This window comes from Geotrypetes seraphini, chromosome 1, assembly GCF_902459505.1.
Source record: "Geotrypetes seraphini chromosome 1, aGeoSer1.1, whole genome shotgun sequence".
NCBI classification, from domain to species: Eukaryota; Metazoa; Chordata; class Amphibia; order Gymnophiona; family Dermophiidae; genus Geotrypetes; species Geotrypetes seraphini.
The window spans coordinates 176,394,632-176,416,990 of NC_047084.1; the positions used below are offsets into that span (position 1 = coordinate 176,394,632).

The 22,359-nt window shown below is 42.5% G+C and overlaps 1 long non-coding RNA gene across 1 annotated transcript in view; it reads left to right on the forward strand.

Moving 5' to 3' along the window:
• LOC117359342 overlaps positions 1–6,624 on the forward strand; it is a 31,081-nt gene extending 24,457 nt beyond the window's left edge. Inside the window, exon 3 of the long non-coding RNA XR_004539210.1 lies at positions 6,501–6,624. This is a non-coding gene — a long non-coding RNA (uncharacterized LOC117359342). The remainder of the gene's footprint in view (positions 1–6,500) is intronic.
• The last annotated feature ends 15,735 nt before the right edge of the window (positions 6,625–22,359 follow it).

The following is a 22,359-nucleotide window of genomic DNA, read 5'->3' on the forward strand; positions in this document are numbered from 1 at the left end:
TTTTTTTTTTTTTGCAAAACGTCTAAAATCAGATTTGGACAGCATATTGAAAATGCCCCTTCCCATCCATTAAATAAATATACAAAAACATAAGAACACACATTAGATATAAACAAATACCATGTAGCAGTTTCACAAGTAGAATGCTTTCTGTATAAGATATTGTTATAATACAGGAAAAAATGTTAGGGCAAGGCAATGGACTTAAAACTAGGATTCATTAACTGGATAGAAAAATTTAGTGGAACTAGAAAACTGAGCAAAACTATGGAGATATTGTAAGGGTCACGAAGGGACGCAGGTCTGTAACAGGGCAAGGTCAGCACACTGATCTAAGCCCCTGTGAAAGAATGGTGAATCATTCCCTCTCTCCCCCTTACTTGTCACAAATTAACCCTTATCTTATTTAAGTAGGCCTTATATGGAAAGATACTTCAGCAGACAGACCTTGACTACGTACATAAGCAGGCCTCTGTCACGCGCTGAGCTTAAAGGTGATCACGAGGTACATGCATTATAACCTTTAGAATGTCGCATGCGATGGTAAGCTTTAGAAGTATAAACAAGGGAATCACCTTATTGTAACCTCTATAATGTATTCAGATGCACGTGAGATAGTAGCCTTGAGAATCACATTAGATATGTAAACAAGGAAGTTACCATGTTGTAATCAGCTATGTAAATGCATGTTGAGACTGTAACCTTGCAAATCATTAGATAAGTAAATAAGGGAGTTAAGATACTCAATAAAAGGGTTAGAGGCCATCCATTTAGGACGCTTCATCCCAATCTGAGTCCTGTGTGAAGCCTCATCCCTACAGGTTCACCCAAATAAAGAGGGAATAAAATACCCTTGGTTTTGAGACCCTAATTCATTATTTATTTTTTACATTATTTAAATCTTTTTTTAATAAGTTAACAATTTAATTCATTATGTGCTGTTATTCCTAGTGATTACACTATTGACATATTGGCTTTCTCTCTTTGTTTGAGTGACATTATATATTTGTGAGGGAGGTTTTTTTCCCTCTTTTTTGATATTCTTTTTATGATATTGTAAGTGTAACAAAACTTGTGTTAGGAAAGCAAATACAGTTCAGAGATTTTTTTTAAAATAAAAGGATGGTTTTTGAAATAGCTGAAAAGACAAGGGGAAAACATGCTTTCACAACTACTTGATCTCAAGAAGAGGAAAGACAGCAATTTCTAGAAAGGCTAAAACAAGCTGAGAAAGTTATCAGAAAAGCAATGATGCAAATAGATTAAAAAGAAGGGATGCAGGAATAAATGGGTTCAATACTTTATTAAATGTATTAGTGATAGGAGGAGAGGCTGAGAAGAGGGGACATGATCGAGACGTTCAAAATACTGAAAGACATCGATAAAATAGAGCAGGAAAATAAATTATTTACATTGTCCAACGTGACACGGACAAGAGGACATGGTTTGAAGCTAAGGGGGGACAAGTCCAGGACAAATGTCAGGAAGTTCTGCTTCACGCAGCGAGTGGTAGACGCCTGGAATGCTCTTCCAAAGGAGGTTATTAAGGAATCCACTGTGCTAGGATTCAAGGGCAGATTAGATGCACATCTCCTTGCGAGAGGCATAGAGGGATATGGGTGACTAAAACTATATCAGGTGTATACCTGACTGGGCCTCCACGTGTGCGGATCGCCGGACTCGATGGACCATAGGTCTGATCCGGAGATGGCAGTCCCTTGGTTTACAACCCACTGCATTAACCAGTGAACTATTCTTCAGACTTACTTCCTACTATAAATTTGTCATAGACTCTAAGAGACCCTGGTATCCCCCTTTTGGTTTCACTTTCAGGGGAGAGAGAGGAGCAGTCAATGGAGGATTAAAAATGTATCATGGTATTTTGCAGACATTTTTATCCTGTTTGTATTTCTTTACTATTAAAAAAAAAGTCCTAGAGAAAACCACACAAAAACAAGCAATAGCACCATTCCTAGTAAATTGCCACACATACATCCTAGCAGAACAGAGTTGTAAGTATATATAGGAACACACATAATGGGACCCAGGCTCAAATCCCACCTTAACACCATTATTTTGTATATTGAGCCCTCCAGGCAGTGGCATACCTGGGGTATGTGACACCTGGGGCCCATCATTGTTTAACACCCCATGTAAAAAAATTTTTTTTGTAATAACTCTTGCTGGTCCGATGCTTTACCTTCCGTCAAGATGAAAAAACTGCTGGCCTCAGCAGTGATTCTGCTATGTTGCCTGCGGATCCCCTTCCTGCTTTCCATCTGCGTCTACCGCGATCCATCCGGGCGGAAACAGGAAGTTGTATCATTGGCAGACGTGGAAAGCAAGAAGGGGAGCAGCGGGCGACATAGCTGAATCACTGCTGAGGCCGGCAGTATTTTCAGCTTAACAGAAGGTAAAGAGACATCAGGCTGGACGAGAAGGCTGGGAACATGCTGGGCCACGAGACTACCCAGAGCCTTGGGGCCGGGCCGTGACTCCAAGACTGGGAACACCCCCTCTTAGCTGGCACCTGGGGCGTTCCGTTCCCCCCCCCCCCCCCGGTACATCACTGCCTCCAGACACACCTAAAAATCTATTGTACACAACTACCAATGCCCTCAGGTCTGTAGGTGTCTCCTATCTGTAGGTACAGTTGGTATTTTGTGGGTTTTTTGGAAGGCTCACAATTTCCACTGTAAGGGCGTCCCGATTGCAGGCAGCAGTAGGTATCCTGCCGCTGTCTAGCAGCCAATCAAAATGCCTGGTTTAAAAAAAAAACAAAAAACAAAAACCAAGGCAAGACGCTTACACTGTAGGTGTATGTTGCAGTTGATGGAGATGCGTTGAGACACTTAAGCTCGTCCAAGGCTGGGCATGGGCTGGCTTATGACTTATCTCAGTTTTTATGATCGGGGAAACTCGAATCCGACATGTTTCACGTATTCAACGCTTTATCAAGAATCGTTTCCCACAATCACTCCATTGTCACCCGACCACTCATTTATAATATAAGTCAGGTGGGTTAACATTCAAGTGCCCTGCCCTGTCAGGCTCTGCACCTAGCCCCCTTCCCTCCATTCCCTGTCAGGCACTGCACCCAACCCCCTTCCCTCCCTCCCTCCCAGCCTCAGCTCTCCCTCTGATATCACTTCCTGGTCCTGCGACCAGAAAGTGACATCAGAAGGAGAGCTGAGGCAGGCACAAGCAGCAGGTAAGAGATGCTGTTTGCTGAGGCAAAGATTTGAAGAGATGGGTGAGCCAAGATGGTGCCAGGGCAGTCTTCCCCCCACAACCCCATACTATGCCACTGATTGTATAAATGATAGCACCTAAATGTTGGCATGCAAATGCTGACTTATGCTCTATTCTATTCTGTCTCTTCTATAATGACATCTGGGTGCCCAGTTGCTATCATACACAAGAGAAACAACATAACAGAGCATGTGGCACTTGCTCAGGACTGAAAATGAATCACTCTCCCTCCTTGTAGCTATTTCATGCCTTTGTCTCTAGCACAGCATATAATTAGCAGTACTGTATTGGCTGAGTTTTAAAGGGCTTTGTTTCAGTTAAGGCTATTCTCACAACAGGAAATTTTTCACTAAAGAGGTCCTTTTCTTCTTCAAGAAATGCTGAAATAGCATCAAAACTGAGCTGACTCAGATTGAAACTTCAGGATGTCTTCCTTTCATTCAACTGCCTTTAAATTCTTCATACCTTTGCAAATCCATTAAGAACCGTAACTGTTCTCTTCCTCCCCGTTAATTACGCTTACTTGGGATTTCCATCCTTCCTGTCACATAAACTGCTATAGTAGTGTCTTTCATAAAGGCATTGAAATGCAGATATTAAGGAAATGATTATCAAAAAAACACTTTCATTCATACAACAGATTTATGTGCAGAAATTGGCTTTTTGAAAATTGCCTACCCAGTTAATTTTACAGTGGTACCTCGGTTTACGAGTGCACCAGTTTGCGAGTGTTTTGCAAGACGAGCAAAACATTCGCAAACTTGGTGCCTCGTAAACCGAGCTTGCCTTGCAGTACGAGTGCCCTCCCCCACGATCCGGCATCCCCCCAGCTCGTGTTGCCCCCCTCCACCGCGATCCTACTTCCCCCCCCCCGAGCAGTCAATGACACCCTTTGGCACCCGACTTGGCACCAGTGCCGGTGCCCGAAGATCCTCCCTCTTCTGGCGCGGCCTGGGCTGGGCGGTGCTTCGGAGATCCTCCTTCTTCTGGTCTGGGCTGGGCTGGACTGGCTTTGAGCATTTGCGCATGCTCAAAGCCTTCTGGTCTCGCTCTCAATCTCGGTTCTAGGCAGATTACAAAAGAATTAGTCTGAGCATACCCAGTGAAATTATAAGATAGATAATTAGAAGAAGCGTTAGGGTCCAGGGATATATTGAGAAAGTTAGTTTGACTTGACAAATTTCCAGAATAACTTGGTTTTTAATTCTCTCCTGAAGGTTTTGTAGTTGAACTTTGTGATAAGTAGGTTTGAGATGTGTTGGTCTAGTTTCGCTGCTTGGGTAGATAGTAGGCCGTCATATATTTTCTTACGTTGTATGCCTTTGATTGGGGTGTGAGAGAAGGGTGCCTGTGTTCTCCTTGGTCTGAATGTTCCTGGTTAGGTGATTGTTTAGATAGGTTGGTCCATCGCCATTCAGGACTTTGAATAGTATGCAGTAGAATTTGTAGAGTATGCATGCTTGTACAGGGAGCCAGTGTGAGTCTTGGAAAGCAATGGTAATATGGTCATATTTTTTCAACAAGTATATCAGTCTGAGGGCTGGATTTTGTACTGTTTATAACTGTTTTATCATGTTGGCAGGGTATGACAGGTATAGGATGTTACAGTAGTCTAGGAGTCCTAGAACTAGGGACTGGACCAGCAGTCTCAATTGCTTTTTGTCAAAGTATTTTCGGATTTGATTCAGTTGTGCATGACTGCAAAGGCTTTCTGGACTGTTTTGTTGATTTGCAGTTGCATGGTGCAGTATTTGTCTATCACTATTCCCAGCAGTTTTAGATTGGGTTGCAAGGGGTATGTGATGGAGTTTATTTCAAGGTTTGTTATGGTTGGGGTTTTGTTTGTTTTTTTGAGAAGTAGGAATTTAGTTTTGTCTTGGTTCAGTTTTAGTTTGTGGTCTTTCATCCATTTTGTCACTGTTTCTAGTGTTGTGTTTGAGGTATGTTGGTTGAAAGGACGGACAGTGATGTCTTCTGTGTAGCTGTATGAAGTTATGCCTAGTTTGTCCAAGCAAGTGCCAAGTGTGGCTATGTAGAGATTGAAGAGTGTTGGAGATAGTGGAGAGCCTTCGGGAACTCTGCAGGGGTTGGTCCAGGAATCTGATTTTTCTTTGTTTGTTTAACACTATTTCTCCTGGATTGAAGTAATCCTTGAAACCATGTGTAAACTCTACCTGTGCTTCCATTGTTTGCAGTAGGATGTCATGGTCTACCAGGTCGAATGCTGTAGTGAGATCAAGTTGTATGACTAGCTTTTTTTTTTGCCTTTACTTAGATGTTGTCTGGCTGTGTCTAGTAGAGAGCCTAGTAGTGTCGCTGTGCTGTAGTTGACCCTGAAGCATGATTGTGAGGGGTGGCGTATGTTATGGTTTTCTAGATAGTCGGTGAGAAGTTTTGCCACAAGGCCTTCCATTAGCTTGACGTGTAGCGGTATTGAAGCTATAGGTCTGTAGTTGGATGGCTGATCTGTTGCACCTTTTGGGTCTTACAGAATAGGGGTGATAATGATTTCATTGAGATCTTGTGGAAATTGGCCTTCTGTAAGCATGCAGCTCATCCATTGCAAGAGGTGGGTGCAGAATTTTTGTGCTGGAGTTTTTTAACAGGTATGGGGACCAGTGGTTGAGGTCACATGCTGCATGATTGTATTTTTGTATAGTCTGTTCAGGTCGGACCATTGTATATCTGGGAAGTCTGACCAGGTTCTATCTGCTGCACAAACATACATGCACAAAAATGTACACACACTCATGCCACGCATATTTACATTGAATTTGGACAGAATGCCAGAAGCCATAGTCTGCATACATACAGTACAGTACTTTCCCCACTTGTTATACATTTTAAATGACATCTAACCCTACTAAAATGATTTCCTTACTTTATCACAGTATTTAAAGTAAGGGGGATGGGATTTTTTTATATACAGTATACTGTCATTTTTTCTCCTCTGTGTGTTCCTCTTTTTAAACTATTTTGCACAATGGCCCGGTATTCATACAGATGATTTTCATTTCAAAAATGTCATTGGCACAAAGTTTCAATTCATATCATCTCAAGACCTAGAAGAATTTACAGTCAGCAATAATATGTTGCTTTCGGGGAATACAAATAGCGTGCATTCTATGTTTTAAATAGGCAGCTAAGAGGTTCCACACATCTGGATTCTAGCTGAGCTCCCGCTGTCTAGCTTATAACACATTATGCAGGTTATTACAATATTCATAAGGTTTATTCTCTCTTTTCAGGCATGAAAAATTGCTGTGCTCATGAACATCTGGGATGTCAAGTCAAGTATTGTAAAGAAGTTAAAAACACATGCAGACATTTCAGTTATTATTTAGAAGCCTTTTCAATAAAGCTGTATAAGTATACATGGTAATCTTTCTTTATGTATTTGTACTGTGCAGGCTTAAAAAGCAAATATATGATAATCACTAAAATGTCACAACATAGGATTACCAGACATGTCCTATTTTTAGAGGACTGTCCAAGTGACTGCAGGCTGTTCAGACCCTTGGCTTTGTTAGAGTTTATTGCTGAGTTAAACTTGGACTCCCAGCAGGTCCCTTCTGCTCCCTGCTCTATAATGAGCAGAGTAAGAGCACAGTCTTCTTTGTTTCACTTGCACCCTGATATCAATGTATTGTTCACAGAGCATTGGGATGCTCCTGAGGGGTCCCTTAAAGTGGCCAAGACTGTGATTTGGCTGGATCTGGTGGCACATGAGTATCAGCAGCTGTTTGCTCAGCCCAAGGTAGATTCTTTGATAGCGCAGGTAACCAACTGCCCGTCCCTAGCAAGTGAGGAAGGCGTGGTATTAAAGAATATGCAGGATCATAGAGTGGATGTGATTCTTAAAAGACAATTTGAAGCACTATCCTTGGGAATCAAAACAGCTGCATCAGCTTCCTTTATAACACGTGCCTGTTGTACCAAGTTGTGTTAGCATTCCAAACAAATGGTCCTCTTGTGTGAGTACACGGGACCCAACACGGTCTGTGCTTTGGAAAACACTCCTTCGTCAGGGGTCCACAATGTAGAGGTTCATCAGCGTAGAGAACCTGAATAAAACAACTGTCCTTAAAAGGACAGACGACGTTAACATCCAAAAATGGTTCCTGCATACTCCCGAGCAGCAGCCCTCACTGGATGTTAACGTCGTCAGTCCTTTTAAGGACAGTTGTTTTATTCAGGTTCTCTACGCTGATGTACCTCTACATTGTGGACCCCTGACAAAGGAATGTTTTCCGAAGCATGGACCATGTTGGATTAGGTGTACTCACACAAGAGGACCATTTGTTTGGAATGCTACATTGCATCTTTCTTAATAAAGATTAGACTTTTATACCCTTGTACATCAGTTCTGTAGTATCCTTCCTTTGTTTTGTCTTTAGTGAAAGTCTATAATTCGAGGGCCTCTGTGATTGTGAGCAAAGACTACTTAAAGCATCAGCCTGCTAGAGAAGATAGTGACGTAACAAGAAGTGAGTGTCTGTCAGATATAGCAGTCTACTATTACAATCCTAGTTTTTAAATATAGGGGCTTTTGATGACTTGTGAACAAATTTCCTTAATCGGAATCAACCAGTCAGTGGAAAATCGATTTGTAGATTTTTGTTTTAAATTATTCAATTCCTGCAAGTGTCTAATTCCTGGAAAAATTATCAGGAAGATTTTTTTTTAAAAAAGTACACATAGATGAGAAGGCAGAATTTATTCAATGACTTTCAATTTATCAGTTCTCTAGACAGTGCATAATTTTGCAAAAGATCCAAAAAGGAGGTGGATTTAGAGTATTTACTTTATTTAAAATCAAGAAAGGAAGCCAGCATTCATCGAAGAGCCAGAAAGCAGGTAAACAGCTGCGCCAATGAACTTTTCACTGTTTCTGTACCATGTACTAATATGTGGACACAAATAATTCTGGCCAGAATTAAACAGAGTCACAGCATCACACGGTAAGAGAACTGACGCATAAGTGTTTGAGTTAGCTATTCTTGATATGCATGCTAATTACTTGGATTGTGTCAGTGGTTTTATATCTAGGGAATATAAATAGTGGCAGGATCTCATGCTTTGCTGCATGCAAGGCACTTGCTACTTTGGCTTTAGAAGCATGTCATCATGGCAGAAGCTCTCACTACTCCTGCTGCCACATTTGTTCATTTTTCTTTCCGCCCTGGAAATGTGTCCTGGCAAGAGACTCGTGCCCCTGCACTTACAGCTGCTTTGCATACTCCTCCTCCTTCCCTAAAACTGTGTCATCATGGCTCCCATCACTGCACTCGTTGACCAGTTCAGCCCACATGGCTCCTGAATTCATAAGGCTGTTCCAGCTAATCCACAGACAAGATAACGTTCGGGAGGCCTGTGTGTTTGTACTAAAATACAGCAGAGTCTCTAGTTATGCATCCTGCAGTCTCATTATCTCTTTGGCTCCAGTACTTGAGCTGTCTTTAATCACTGCCATCTTCTTTTGTCCATGCTGGCCCTGAACTAAATATATAAAAGAATGGAATGGACTCAGCTCTAGAGGATTTGTCTCAGGACAGGAACACTGTAAATGGATCAAAGGCTGTGGGGAGAAGGGATCAAAGGGTTCTGACTGGATCAAAGGCTTGGGGAGAAGGGTTCTATGAAACTACATTTGAGCTCTGGCTATACTCAGCAGCAGAGCTGGGGGAGAAATAGAAACTTGCAAATGTCTACTGGCCAAGGATGGGGTGAGGGAAAATAGGAATCTGGACAATGCTTGTCATTTCCAGCAAAAAGGTGTCAGTACTCACATGCAAGGCCATCCTTAAATGGTGTGATGACCACTAGAACTTACCTCACAATAACCATTCCCCTTGCAACCAGGGTACATATCAGGATGAACATAGTACACGATACTGGTAGTATGCGTGTAAATAAGTAGGATTTAAAAGAACATAATGCACCATACTAATTAATATATGTGATATAGGTAGGACGAGTATATTAATGATATATGCAAGATGAGTGATATCTAATATAATAAAAGCCTAAGCCGCGCATGCGCACTCTTAACTGCGTGCTCCCATTTTATGTGCGCTGTAGGTTCCCGCAGGTAGGAGTGTGCATGCGCGGCTTAGGGTTTTATTGGCTTCAGGCGGCGCGGAGGCTGTTGGCCGCGGCGGCTGTCAGCATCTGCAAGCCGCGGCGGCTGTCGGCGCCTGCAAGCCGCGGCGGCTGTTGGCGCCTGCAAGCCGCGGCGGCTGTTGGCGGCTGCAGGCCGTGGTGGCTGTCGGCGGCTGCAGGCCGCGGTGGCTTTTGGTGGCTGCAGGCCGCCGCAGCTGTCGGCGGAGGGCAGAAAGCACATGATGAACTGGGGCGGGGCCTAAGGCCCGCAGTTCGTCAGAGGAGCAAGAGGGACTGAGCACCCCTCCTGCTCCCAACTTTTAGAGGGGAGGGGAGGGGAGGGGAAGTGGGGGTTCCCATCCAGTGGCAGGAGGGAGTGGGCATCCCTCCATGTGTTGTTTTTTTTTTGGGGGGGGAGGAAAGGAGTTGGTCCGATGGCAGGAGGAAGTCGGCATCCCTCCTGCCATATTTTAGAGTGCTGTGGGGGGGGGAGTGCTGATGGTAGGAGGGAGTCGGCATTCCTTCTGCCATTTTTGGGGGTTCAGGGAGGGGGGAAGGGAGGGAGCGCTTTGTCGGGGGAGGCTTTTTTTTGGAAGGGAGGCCTACTGCTGGATGGGGGAGCGGGAAAAAGGTGCTAGGGGGGAAGAAAAAGGAAGGGAGGCCTACTGCTGGACGGGGGAGCAGGAAAGAGGTGCTGATGAACAGGGGAAGAGATGGGGGAGAGAAAAAGGAAGGGAGGCTTACTGCTGGACAGGGAGACAGGAAAGAGGTGCTGCTGGACAGGGGGGAGATTAAAAAAAGGGAGAAGGGCTGCTGCTGGATAAGTGGAGCAGTGAAGGAGTGGTGTTGGACACAGGGAAGGTAAAAGGAAGGGAGAATGGGTGGACAGCCGAGGAAAAAGAAAGACAGAAATACAGAAAGTGGCTAAGGAGAGAGAGAGAGAAAGAAATAAAGACAGACACACACACATATATTCTAGCACCCGTTAATATAATGGGCTATAAGACTAGTTAATATATAAATATGTAACATGAGTGTGTATATATAGGGTGAATATAGTATTCTCTAGTGATATATAGGATGAAGGTAGTATATAATTACTGTAAACACAGTCAAAAGACTAATGTAAAAGATATGTAAATGTGATGTAACAGAAACACTCTAACTGTGTATTGTAACACAGAAGCTCATGTGTATTGTAATTACAGAAGCTCATGTGTACTTCTGTGCATCGACTCCCTAATCATTAGTAGTGGTATAGAAGTTTCAATAAGCAATAAATAAAAAATAATAATTTTACACTAGTCATTAGAATGCACAGTTTGTTGGAAAAAAATAAGTCAGACTGCTACAAACCCCTATACAGAAACTATAATACACACAAAACACCTCACCTTGGTTAGTTGGAAAAAAAATGGTAGAGCCGTACCAAATACAGAATAAATGACACCATATTAGAAATGTGCAGTCAAAAACTGAACTGGGAATCCGCCAAATTTCCTCCTGTAATGTGCAAAGCAGAAAACTAAGGGTTCCTTTTACGAAGCCGCATTAGCAGCTTTATCGCACGCAACTTTTTAGCATGCGCTAGCCGAAAAACTACCGCCTGCTCAAGAGAAGGCGGTAGCGGCTAGCATGGCCGGCAAATTAGCGTGTGTTAAACCGCTAAAGCAGCTTCATAAAAGGAGCCCTAAGAGATATAGTGCATTCAGAATCCCAAAGCTGGCATATTCAACTCACTAAACCAGTTTTGTTTGGGGGGTGGGGAGGTTGCTGGACAACTTAACCTCTGTAGCTAGGTTTTCAGTTTTGATGTTCAAGATGACTGGATATTGGCATTTGGTTGTTTATGCTTTTTCAATATATTCAATAGGTTGAATGGGCATGGTGTTCTATGACAGGGGTAGGGAACTCCGGTCCTCGAGAGCCATATTCCAGTCAGGTTTTCAGGATTTCCCCAATGAATATGCATGAGATCTATTTGCATGCACTGCTTTCTATGCATATTCATTGGGGAAATCCTGAAAACCCGACTGGAATATGGCTCTCGAGGACCGGAGTTCCCTACCCCTGTTCTATGGTTTAAACTTCATTACATTTTCAGATCTGGTGGGAGTTGGGCATTCATCCACTCATTGAGCTGAGTGTAAACAGTATTTATCATTTATTTATTTTTAAAATGTATATACCACCTGTTACCAAGTGGTTTCCAAATAAACATACATATCATTACGAAGACAAGAACATCTTACTTTATATCTTCATTACTAACTGCCAATAGATATTACATAAATGCATCAACAAATAACTGTGTTTTCAGGAACTTCTTGAAATTTACACGATCAGCACAGAGTCGCAAGTTCCCTATTAGTGCATTTCACGTTTTCACTCCAGCTATTGAGAACATTATAGCCCTCACCACAGCATAGTGCATTCCCTAGTCACTGTCAATCTCATCCCACCCTCGGACCTCAACATTCTTCCTGGTTGATATATTTCCAGATACTTTTGAAAATACACTGGGGCCACCTGATATAAAACTTGATGCACTATGGATAACACCTTTTTTTAAATTGTTTCCTGGTTTTGTATTGTATTGACATGTAACAAATTTGAGATAAAGGGCTAGATTCACTAAGGACGCCGATCGTGTCCTGACCACTTTGTGACCACTTTGCGACCCGATTGTTCCCCAAACTTATTCACTAACCTCGCTGCCGATCAACCTCCGATCCAATCCACGCATGCAAATGAGGGGGAACGGCATGCAAATATAGGCAGGAAGCGATTCACTAAAAAATGAGGACCACCGACTGGGCTGGTCGATCAAAAAATAAGCAACTGCTAAGGACCAGTCGCTCAGGTCCTTTCCGACTGCCCTGTTCTCTGCCCCGACTCTCCTGCCCTTCCCCATAGTGTGAGCCCGTGGTTTTAACCCGCAGGTTTAAAGCAGGTTAAAACCACGGGCTCGCGAAATAAAAAAGTGTTTTTAAAACCCCAAAGCTCTGTAAGCATGCACAGACAAAGAAGATTGTCTGTGCATGCGTCAGGATCGCTGTTCACCAATCCGTGCGGTCGTTTGGGGGCGTGATTACAATCAGATTCTGAGGTCCATTTTGATATAATAATAATAATAACAACTTTATTTTTGTATACCGCAGTACCAGAATAGTTCAGAGCGGTTTACATGCAAGAGACTGCACATCTACAGCGAAGTTACAAATAAGTCAATCAATCAATATAGCTTAGCAGGTCGGGAGCAAGCAAGAAGGAGATAGCGAGGTTATAAACAAGTCAATCAGCGTAGCTTAGGAAGTCGGGTGCAGGTAGGTAGGAGGTGCAGGTAGGTAGGAGGCAGGTAGGTAGGAGGTTCAGGTAGGTGGGAGGTACAAGGCATAGTTAAAGGTAGAGTTGCAAGGAGGGCGGGAGTCAGAGATATTTGTCAAAGAGATAAGTTTTGATTGATTTCCTGAAAGTTTGGTAGGAGGGAGAATTAGAGATGAGAGTGGAAAGACATTTGTTCCATTTGCCTGCCTGGAACGCCAGGGATTGTCAAGGAATCTCTTGTAGATGCAGCAATTTAGGGACTGGAAGGCAAACAAGTGGGCGTTACGTGTGCGGGTGGGGCCAGGACGGACAAAGTGATCTGACAGGTAGATTGGAGACGAGCCTGTTAGGGTTTTGAAGCAGAGGCAAGCAAATTTGAAGATAATCCTTGCCTCCATTGGCAGCCAGTGCAGTTTTTTGTAGAAGGGGCTTATATGGTCTGATTTTTTGAGATTGTAGATGAGTTTTACTGGGTAAGGTAACACCTGATATTGAATGCTGACACTTTAGGGCAAATTCTATAAGAAGCGCCCAAACGTTAGGCGCCTACTTCGGCACTGTTCAGCGTGATTCAAATAAAATTGGGTGCTGTTTAATGAATCACGCTGAGCGAAACCTATTTTGGAGGCGCCCAAGAAATAGGCCAGCTCTAGGCACAACTAAAAGTTGGGCGCCTAGCTGAGCGCATAAGCACGCTTAAGAGCAGTGATTCTGCAACAAGGCGCCTAACATGTAGCCAAGCCCACACCTAACATGCATAGCCCCTATTTTTTGAAGGCCCCCCTAAATGTTCTTGATAGGCGCCTTTGTTTCAATCAGAGCTTGTTATTCAATTTAGATAGGCGCCGATCTAGTTGGGCGCCGCCAAAATAGGTGCCTAACTTTAGGTGCTGGTTATAGAATTTGGGTCTTTATCTCAAATTTGTTACTTTGTTAGTGTAGGTGTCAGTGCTCAAACTGGTGGTGATTAGTATTGTATTAGTCAGGTGTGATTCCAAGGTGCTGCTTTTGAGATCAGAAGAGATGATCCAGTGGCTGGTAAAAATGAATTGGCTAATTAGAAAGGTGGAGCAAAGAGATGATAGATAGTTTTGAGCAGATCCTAATCTAATCTAATCCTTAGGTTTGTATACCGCATCATCTCCACGTTTGTAGAGCTCAACGCGGTTTACAGTAGGAGAAATAGGAAAGAACTACAACAGAGGGTTAGAGGTAGAAGTGTGAAGAAAATTTACAGGATTTGGGATGCCAAGGTATAAGAGTTTCCTTGATTCCTAAGTTGGAGGGAGACTTACATTTTTTGAGAAAAGCCAGGTTTTCAGATGTTTGCGGAAAACTTGGAGAGAGCTCAAGTTCCAGAGCTAAGTGATTTTGAAGTGGAGGGAGGTCCCTAGCTTTCCTGTGTGGGAAATGCCTTTTAGCGAGGGGAAGGATAGTTTTAATTTGTGGGAGGATCTGCTGGTATTAGGGTTTGAGGAATTCCAAGAAAGAGGGATAAAGGGAGGGAGGATACCATATAGGATTTTGAAAGTTAAACAGGCGCATTTATAGTGGAACCTGGCGATTATCCTGGGTGTGCCAGTTTATTTACTGGGGATGAATGTCATTTATCCAACATTTCTGAATGATTTTCAGAAAACTTTGGAACACATGGTTAGTGTTACTGCTGGAGTAAGCAGTAGTGTTATAGAGCAGCGTTCTTCAACCGCCGGTCCATGGACCAGTGCCGGTCCACAGAAATTTCCTGCCGGTCCACAGGGCTGGCACATGCATCGGGCCCAAGGCAGTGTTCCTCAGCCACCGGTCCACGGTGCGATCAACGCGGCATTGTCTTCAGGCTGGCTCCTTCTTCCTGAATGTTGCAGTGCACAAAGCCATGAGAAGAGACTCCGAAGTGCATCCTGCGCCTAAACCGGAAGCCTTCTCTCTGACGTGGGACGCGTGAGGAGCCGTTGCCCACAGTTTTGTGCACTGCAGCACTTAGGAAGAGGGAGCCGACCCAAAGATAACACCGGGGGGCAGGCCAGAAGGCAAGGCACAGCATGAAGAGAGGGAGACAACAACGGTAGGGGGAATGATTTTATTTTTTAATTTAGTGATTGATTTACATCTGCTGTCTTTTCTGGAAGAAATGCATTTGTTTCTTTTCCTCTGGGGTTGTACTGCTTACAGCGTCTTGCACCTTAGGGTTTGTTTGTAAATATTAGTACTTTTAATTTTTGGTCCTGCATTTGCATGGGGTTATCTGTTTTCTGGTAGGGATGAATGTTGAAAAGCATACAGTGTGCTTTGTGTATTTTAATTTTGTGGTTAACCATTATGTGTTATTAATACGATTATATTGTGTGTGTGTACATATATATGAAAAATGAATGGAAAAAATGGTGTTACAATTGGTACTATTATGGGGGCAGGGTCTGGGGTGGAGATTGGGTGGAGATGGGCGGGGTCTGGCCCACCACTTAGCCCAGTATTCTTCAACTGCCGGTCCCCAAAATAATTATTTTATTTTCGCCAGTCCATAGGTGTCAAAAGGTTGAAGAACACAGTTGTAGAGTATTCAGGGGAAATCTTTGAATTCTCTGGGCTTGTGGAAGGTAAGAGTGTCATACAAATATAAAAGATAGCAAAGCCATGCAGTCAGCCCAAGTACATGGCAGATTTTATTTATTGATTGATTTCAATACTGTTCTCCCAGGTGAGCTCAGAACGGTTTACATGAATTTATTCAGGTACTCAAGAATTTTTCCCCATCCATCCTGACAGGCTCTCAATCTATCTAAATTAGCTGGGGCAATGGGGGGATTAAGGCCCAAATTCTGTAACCAGCCCCTAAAGTTAGGCACCTATTTTGGAGGTGCCCAACTATATAGGTGCCTATATAAATTGAACAACAAGCCCAAATAAGCTTTTTAATGAGCACTGATTGAAACATAGGTGCCTATCAAGAAAGCATGATTCTGTAAGAAGGCGCCTCTAAAAATTTAGGCGGCCTTCAAAAAAATAGGTGCTATGCATGTTAGGTGTGGGCGTAGCTAAGTGTTAGGCGCCTTCTTACAGAATCATTGCTCTTAAGCATGCTTAAGTGTTCACATGGGCACTTAACTTTTAGTTGTGTCGAGAACTGGCCTTTTAATGGGCGCCTCCAAAGTAGGTGACTCACTAAACAGCGTGACTCACTAAACAGCACCCAATTTTACTTGAATCGTGCTGAACAGTGCCTATAGCGGCGCCTAACTTTTGGGCACTTCTTATAGAATTTGCCCTTAAGTGACTTGCCCAGGGTCACAAGGAGCAGTGTGGGGATCAACCCACAACCTCAGGGTGCTGAGGCTGTAGCTTCGCCTGCGTCTGAAGCCTCTCTGATGTTGTGATGTCAAAGAGGCTTCCGATGCAGGAGCGAATAGCGCAAAGAGCCGCCAACCCGCGGCTTTGAATGGAACGAACCGGCCAGACCCTCTGCTGCTCCAAAAGGAAGGAATTATCCAGTCCAGACCGCGGATAAAACTTGGAGAGCCACATGTGGCCCGCGGGGCGCGTGTTTGAGACCGCTGCTCTAGGCCATTCCTCACCTGCAAAATGCAGGACAGACAGAGTGACTCCAGCTAGTAATATGTCAGGGTCTGTACAGTACTTGAGGAGGCATAGATTGACTGATTGACTTCCAGGCAGATATTTCACTGGGCTTGATGGGCCATATTTAGCTCTGGTGAAGTTTATATGCTCTTTATAGCATGTTAATAAACCAAAAGTCTATGTTTCCTATTGAATGGTGCTTATGTGGTCATTAGGAGATGCAGGGATGATGCAGACAGAGGGAAATCAGTTCCAGTTACCATGGTTACATACCCTTTTTTCTACTTTAAGTGAACATAAATGTTCCAATTTTGAATTATTACTCTTAATTGTGGAGCTTAATAAGATACTTTTACAAGTTAAAAAAAAAATCAAATACACTGGTGAGAAGGTAGCCTCATTAAATAGTAACAAGTAATTAGTCCATTTGTATGACTCCAAACAGCAACTTACAAAACAATTTATTATTTTAGGATGCAAAATCACACAGTACTAGTGCCATTTTATACCGCAAGCCATTTTGTACTTCCAAAGAAATCTTTTAAAATTGCATTTCACAAAATTATACCTCAAGATATTTTGAACGAAAAACAAGTCACATGATCAATAAATTCTAGACAAGATAAAAACAAGTCAGAAGAAAATAAACTATTAAGGTCATTTTAGAAGATCTACACATGAAAATAGTGAACTTGCATATCTAGTTGGCATATGTATGTACACTGCAATTTAACCCCCCTTTTACTAAGCCATGCTAGAGGTTTCAACATGGCCCAGAGTGCTAAATGCTCTAATGCTGCTCTGAGTATGTGGATGGAACCATTATTCAAATTATTTTGCTGACCCCAAGTTGAGGGAGAGGGAAACTTTTCAGCAATATTTAGTTCTCAAAATAGTCAATACTTCTTTGAGGGTCCCACATTTCTGGATGAAGATGCTATGATTGTTGATCTTAGTGATATAGTTCAGCATTGATTTGGAGTAAGAGTCAGCTAGAGTGGTTATCAATCCCACACTACTATGAGGGAAGTTTCTTTGGACCTGCAGGATTTAATTGCAGCAACAACACAAATGTGATTCTCAGAAGTTGAAAAATTCACAGATGTCCTTTTATTGGTCTTAAAAATATATATTTACTAGCTGATGGCCCGGCGTTGCACGGGTATTTAATTATAGCAATAACACTGTAAATGGATTCAAATAAAGATACTTTATAGTGGTGAATGAAAATATTTTTTTACTTTATAAAAAGTACAATATTCAAATTATAATCTGAAATATTTGACAAAATGAATACAATACAACTAACACAAAACTTGATTATAAACAACATTTTTAGTTTCACCTCCAGGAGCAAGAACATATACATTATTGGGTGAACCCACCCTTCCCACGTGTGCAGGTGGGCCGCGAGACCCCCAGAACATATCACCCCAGGTAGTGAGGGATCTGCATACCAAGTTTCGTTCAAATCGGTCCCACAGCTTTTTACATTTTTTCCATTGACTTGAATGGGTGAAATCTGATTTTCTGTTTGTAGCTCCGCCCACGTGTGCAGGTGGGCTGCGAGACCCCAAGAACATATCACCCCAGGTAGTGAGGGATCTGCATACCAAGTTTCGTTCAAATCGGTCAAGCCGTTTTTGAATTACTGTGAGAATGGCATCTTTTTACATTTTTTCCATTGACATGAATGGGTGAAATGTGATTTTCTGTTTGTAGCTCCGCCCACGTGTTCAGGTGGGCCGCGAGACCCCCAGAACATATCACCCCAGGTAGTGAGGGATCTGCATACCAAGTTTCGTTCAAATCAGTCAAGCCGTTTTTGAATTACTGTGAGAATGGCAGCTTTTTACATTTTTTCCATTGACATGAATGGGTGAAATCTGATTTTCTGTTTGTAGCTCCGCCCACGTGTGCAGGTGGGCCGCGAGACCCCCAGAACATAACAACCCAGGTAGTGAGGGATCTGCATACCAAGTTTCGTCCAAATTGGTCACAGTGAGAATGGCAGCTTTTTACATTTTTTCCATTGACATGAATGGGTGAAATTTGATGTTCTGTTTGTAGCTCCGCCCATGTGTGCAGGTGGGCTGCGAGACCCCCAGAACATATCACCCCAGGTAGTTGGAATTACTGTGAGAATGGCAGTTTTTTACATTTTTTCCATTGACATGAATGGGTGAAATCTGATTTTCTGTTTGTAGCTCCGTCCATGTGTGCAGGTGGGCCGCGAGACCCCCAGAACATATCACCCCAGGTAGTGAGGGATCAGCATACCAAGTTTAGTTCAAATCGGTCCCACAGCTTTTTACATTTTTCCCATTGACTTGAATGGGTGAAATCTGAAGTTATGTTTGTAGCTCCGCCCACGTGTGCAGTTGGGCTGCGAGACCCCCAGAACATATCATCCCGGGTAGTGAGGGATACGCATACCAAGTTTCGTTCAAATCGGGCAAGCCGGTTTTGCGGAGGCAGTTTTTACATTTTTTCCATTGACATGAATGGGTGAAATCTGATTTTCTGTTTGTAGCTCTGCACAGGTGTGCAGGTTGGCCGCGATACCCCCAGAACATATCACCCCAGGTAGTGAGGGATCTGCATACCAAGTTTCGTTCAAATCGGGCAAGCCGTTTTTGCGTTGGCAGCTGTTTTACATTTTTTCCATTGACATGAATGGGTGAAATCTGATTTTATGTTTGTAGCTCCGCCCACATGTGCAGGTGGGCCGTGAGACCCCCAGAACATATCACCCCAGGTAGTGAGGGATCGGCATACCAAGTTTCGTTCAAATCGGGCAAGCCGTTTTTGCGTTGGCAGCTCTTTACATTTTTTCCATTGACATGAATGGGTGAAATCTGATTATCTGTTTGTAGCTCCGCCCACGTGTGCAGGTGGGCCGCGAGACCCCCAGAACATATCATCCCGGGTAGTGAGGGATCTGCATACCAAGTTTCGTTCAAATCGGTCAAGCCGTTTTTGCGTGATCGCGGCACATACATACATACATCCGATTTTATATATATAGATTAGTTCTCAGGAGTTAAAACCCTCCCCTCAGGACAGTATCTGGTACCATTGCTGGTATGAAGAGCTCAAATATTTGAGTAGTAGGCAAAGAAGCACCAATATTGTTAGGTAAGTCAGGACTTACTGGGTCTGAATTACTAAGTCAGACCAACTTACTGGGTCATAGACTTACTGGGTTATAGACTTACTGGGTCAGACCAATGGTCCATCAAGCCCAGTAGCCCATTCTCATGGTGGCTAATCCAGGTCACTGGTACCTGGCCAAAACCCAAAGAGTAGCAACATTTCATGCTACCGATCCAGGGCAAGCAGAGGGTTTCCCCACGTCTTAGTAACAGACTATGGACTTTTCCTCCAGGAATTTGTCCAAACCTTTCTTAAAACCAGCTACATGATCCGCTTTTACCACAACCTCTGGAAACGCGTTCCAGAGCTTAACTATTCTCTGAGTGAAAAAATATTTCCGCCTATGGTTTTAAGAGGATATATTTTTTCACTCAGAGAATGTTAAGCTTACATGGTCGCTCACAAAAATAATTGCAAATCTAGAAAATTGTTGGTTTTTTAAAACTTGTTGCTCACACACACACAAAAATGTGCACACACCCAATCAATCCTTAGAGCAGGGGTGTCAAAGTTCCTCCTCGAGGGCCGCAATCCAGTCAGGTTTTCAGGATTTCCCCAATGAATATGCATGAGATCTATTAGCATATAATGAAAGCAGCATATGCATATAGTTCTCATGCATATTCATTGGAGAAATCCTGAAAACCCGACTGGATTGCGGCCCTTGAGGAGGGACTTTGACACCCCTGCCTTAGAAGGAACATCGCTTGGAAATGAGCTCATTACAAAGGTGGATGAAAGATATTTTAGTTTCTCCACAGACAAATTTACTCAGGAGAACTTGACAGCAAGTGCATACTTTCTATGACACTGCCAAAGAGATCACATGAAAAGTCTTAAGACCTCTGCTTTGAAAGAGATTTGAATGCAGCCTAAAGGTTCATCTGTACTATTTTCCTGTCACAAAAGAGCTAGCATTGATCAGTTCCAAATGCAGCAACTGGGACAATGGGATTGTAACATGTGACATCGATAATAGCACCAGGAAAGCAGTGGAGCTGCATCAATGAAGACGTTTATCTGATTATTACTATTATTTTACTACTATTATTATTATTTATATAAATTCTCCAAATCCAAATCCAAACAAAATACATTTTATGTGTTATTTAGAGAAAATAGAAGTCTGTCAAGAAAATCTATTCACTTCTCCCTCCATATTCGCTGTGATAGGGGATTAACAGACCTGCGAATACAGAAAAACCGCAAATAACTATTTCAAATGTTATTTGCGGTTTTCTATTAAAAACCATCGTGAATATGGTGAAACCGCAAATAACATGGTGGGAGACCTGGCATGTTCCTGAAGGAGAGGCAAAACACGGTGAAGAAAGTGCTGGGAATCAGCGATTTTAGCTGATATAATTTTGGGGAGGAAGAGCCAGCAAGCTAAAAACCACGAATAATCGAAACCGCGATTGCTGAAACCACGAATACGGAGGAAGAAATGTGTAAGAAATCTATATAACCAAATGCAATACAGACTCCAAAAATAAAGGTAAAAAGAGAGAAAGAGAGAGAAGGGTTAAAAGAAAAAGACATACAAGAAAAGCTAAGCAAGCTGGTTATTATTGATGCTCTCAAATCAACTGGCAGTTTATCAGGCTAAACTATTATTGCCTTCATTAATCTGAAAACCTACTTTCTCTCTTCCTGTGCTAAAATAAAAGCCTTCAAATGTTCAGGTTCTAGGAAAACATAATCCTTCCACAAATACTAAACCAAACATTTCCATGGAAATGTCTCTATCAGGTCCTCTAAAGCTGTGCATCATGAGAGTATTTAGCTAAAATAAGTTTTTTGTACTCATACTGGCCTAGAACGTTTATAATATGTTTATACCGTCTGTCCTGCTGCACAGTCACTCACTTCTGTGCATCTATACAGTATGACAAAATTTAGTACAGAAATAACTCTCATACTTTCACACAGAATCAGTTAGAATATGCCTTCTGCCCTGCATTGTAAGGATGCTGCCACTGACATTGATTGTAGCACAGTCATTTACTCCTGTCTACCCATAAACTGTTCAGAATTCCACGATCAAAAATTGCAAAGTTCAAAACAAAAAATGGAATTCAAAATCTACATAACATTGTACTTTCAGTCAACTGACATGTCTAAAAACTCCTACTTCCTGTTCTTACAATTATTGACTTTTTCCCAATAAATGGAGAGGAGAAAAGACCTCAGACTATTTGTTTGTATTACACGCCAATCCAAGCTAAGTCTAAGTTCATTTTTGGGAGTTGGCTGGGGGGTTCTCAGAGTGGTTTTCTGGCTTGAGTTCACAGGTGTGAAGATTATAATTGTAATTATTTATTACACTATTTATCACTATTTGTGTTGGGCACACGTGAGATATCCGATGATGGTGTGCTGGCAGGGGTTTGTGTAGCCCGTGCCTTGCTGTTCTAAGCACTGGAGGTTTTCTCCCTTCGCTGATTGGCCCGTTTTTCAAAGAAATTTTCTAACTTAAATAAATATATATATAACATTTTATTTGTCTTCATCACCTGTCTTTATCTCCAGAAAACCACTCTCAGATACTATAGACTGTTGCTGCCTTTTTGTCTGTCTTTTATAAGTATTTCTAGCAGTTTTTTCCTGGAGTCTTTTTGTGTTGTATTACACTCCAGCCAAATGGCTGTTCAGCCAGTGCAAACAATGTTATAATCACTGGTCTTCCTCCACCACCATTATTATCAATAATTCTCAATAAGTGTGCCAAATCTGCAATATAAATATGTGCATCGAATATCTCAGCAGTATAAATCATCAAAACCACTTATCTTAATGGTGCTGAACTGTTCATTCTAAAGACTGATTCTGATGGGCCCGTTTCGCCACTTCTTCCTCAGAGAATCAGCCCAACAATGCAAACCGGCCAAACCAGTCTGCCAGCTTGTTACAATAAACACCTTAATGCTTACAAAAAAGGAGTCA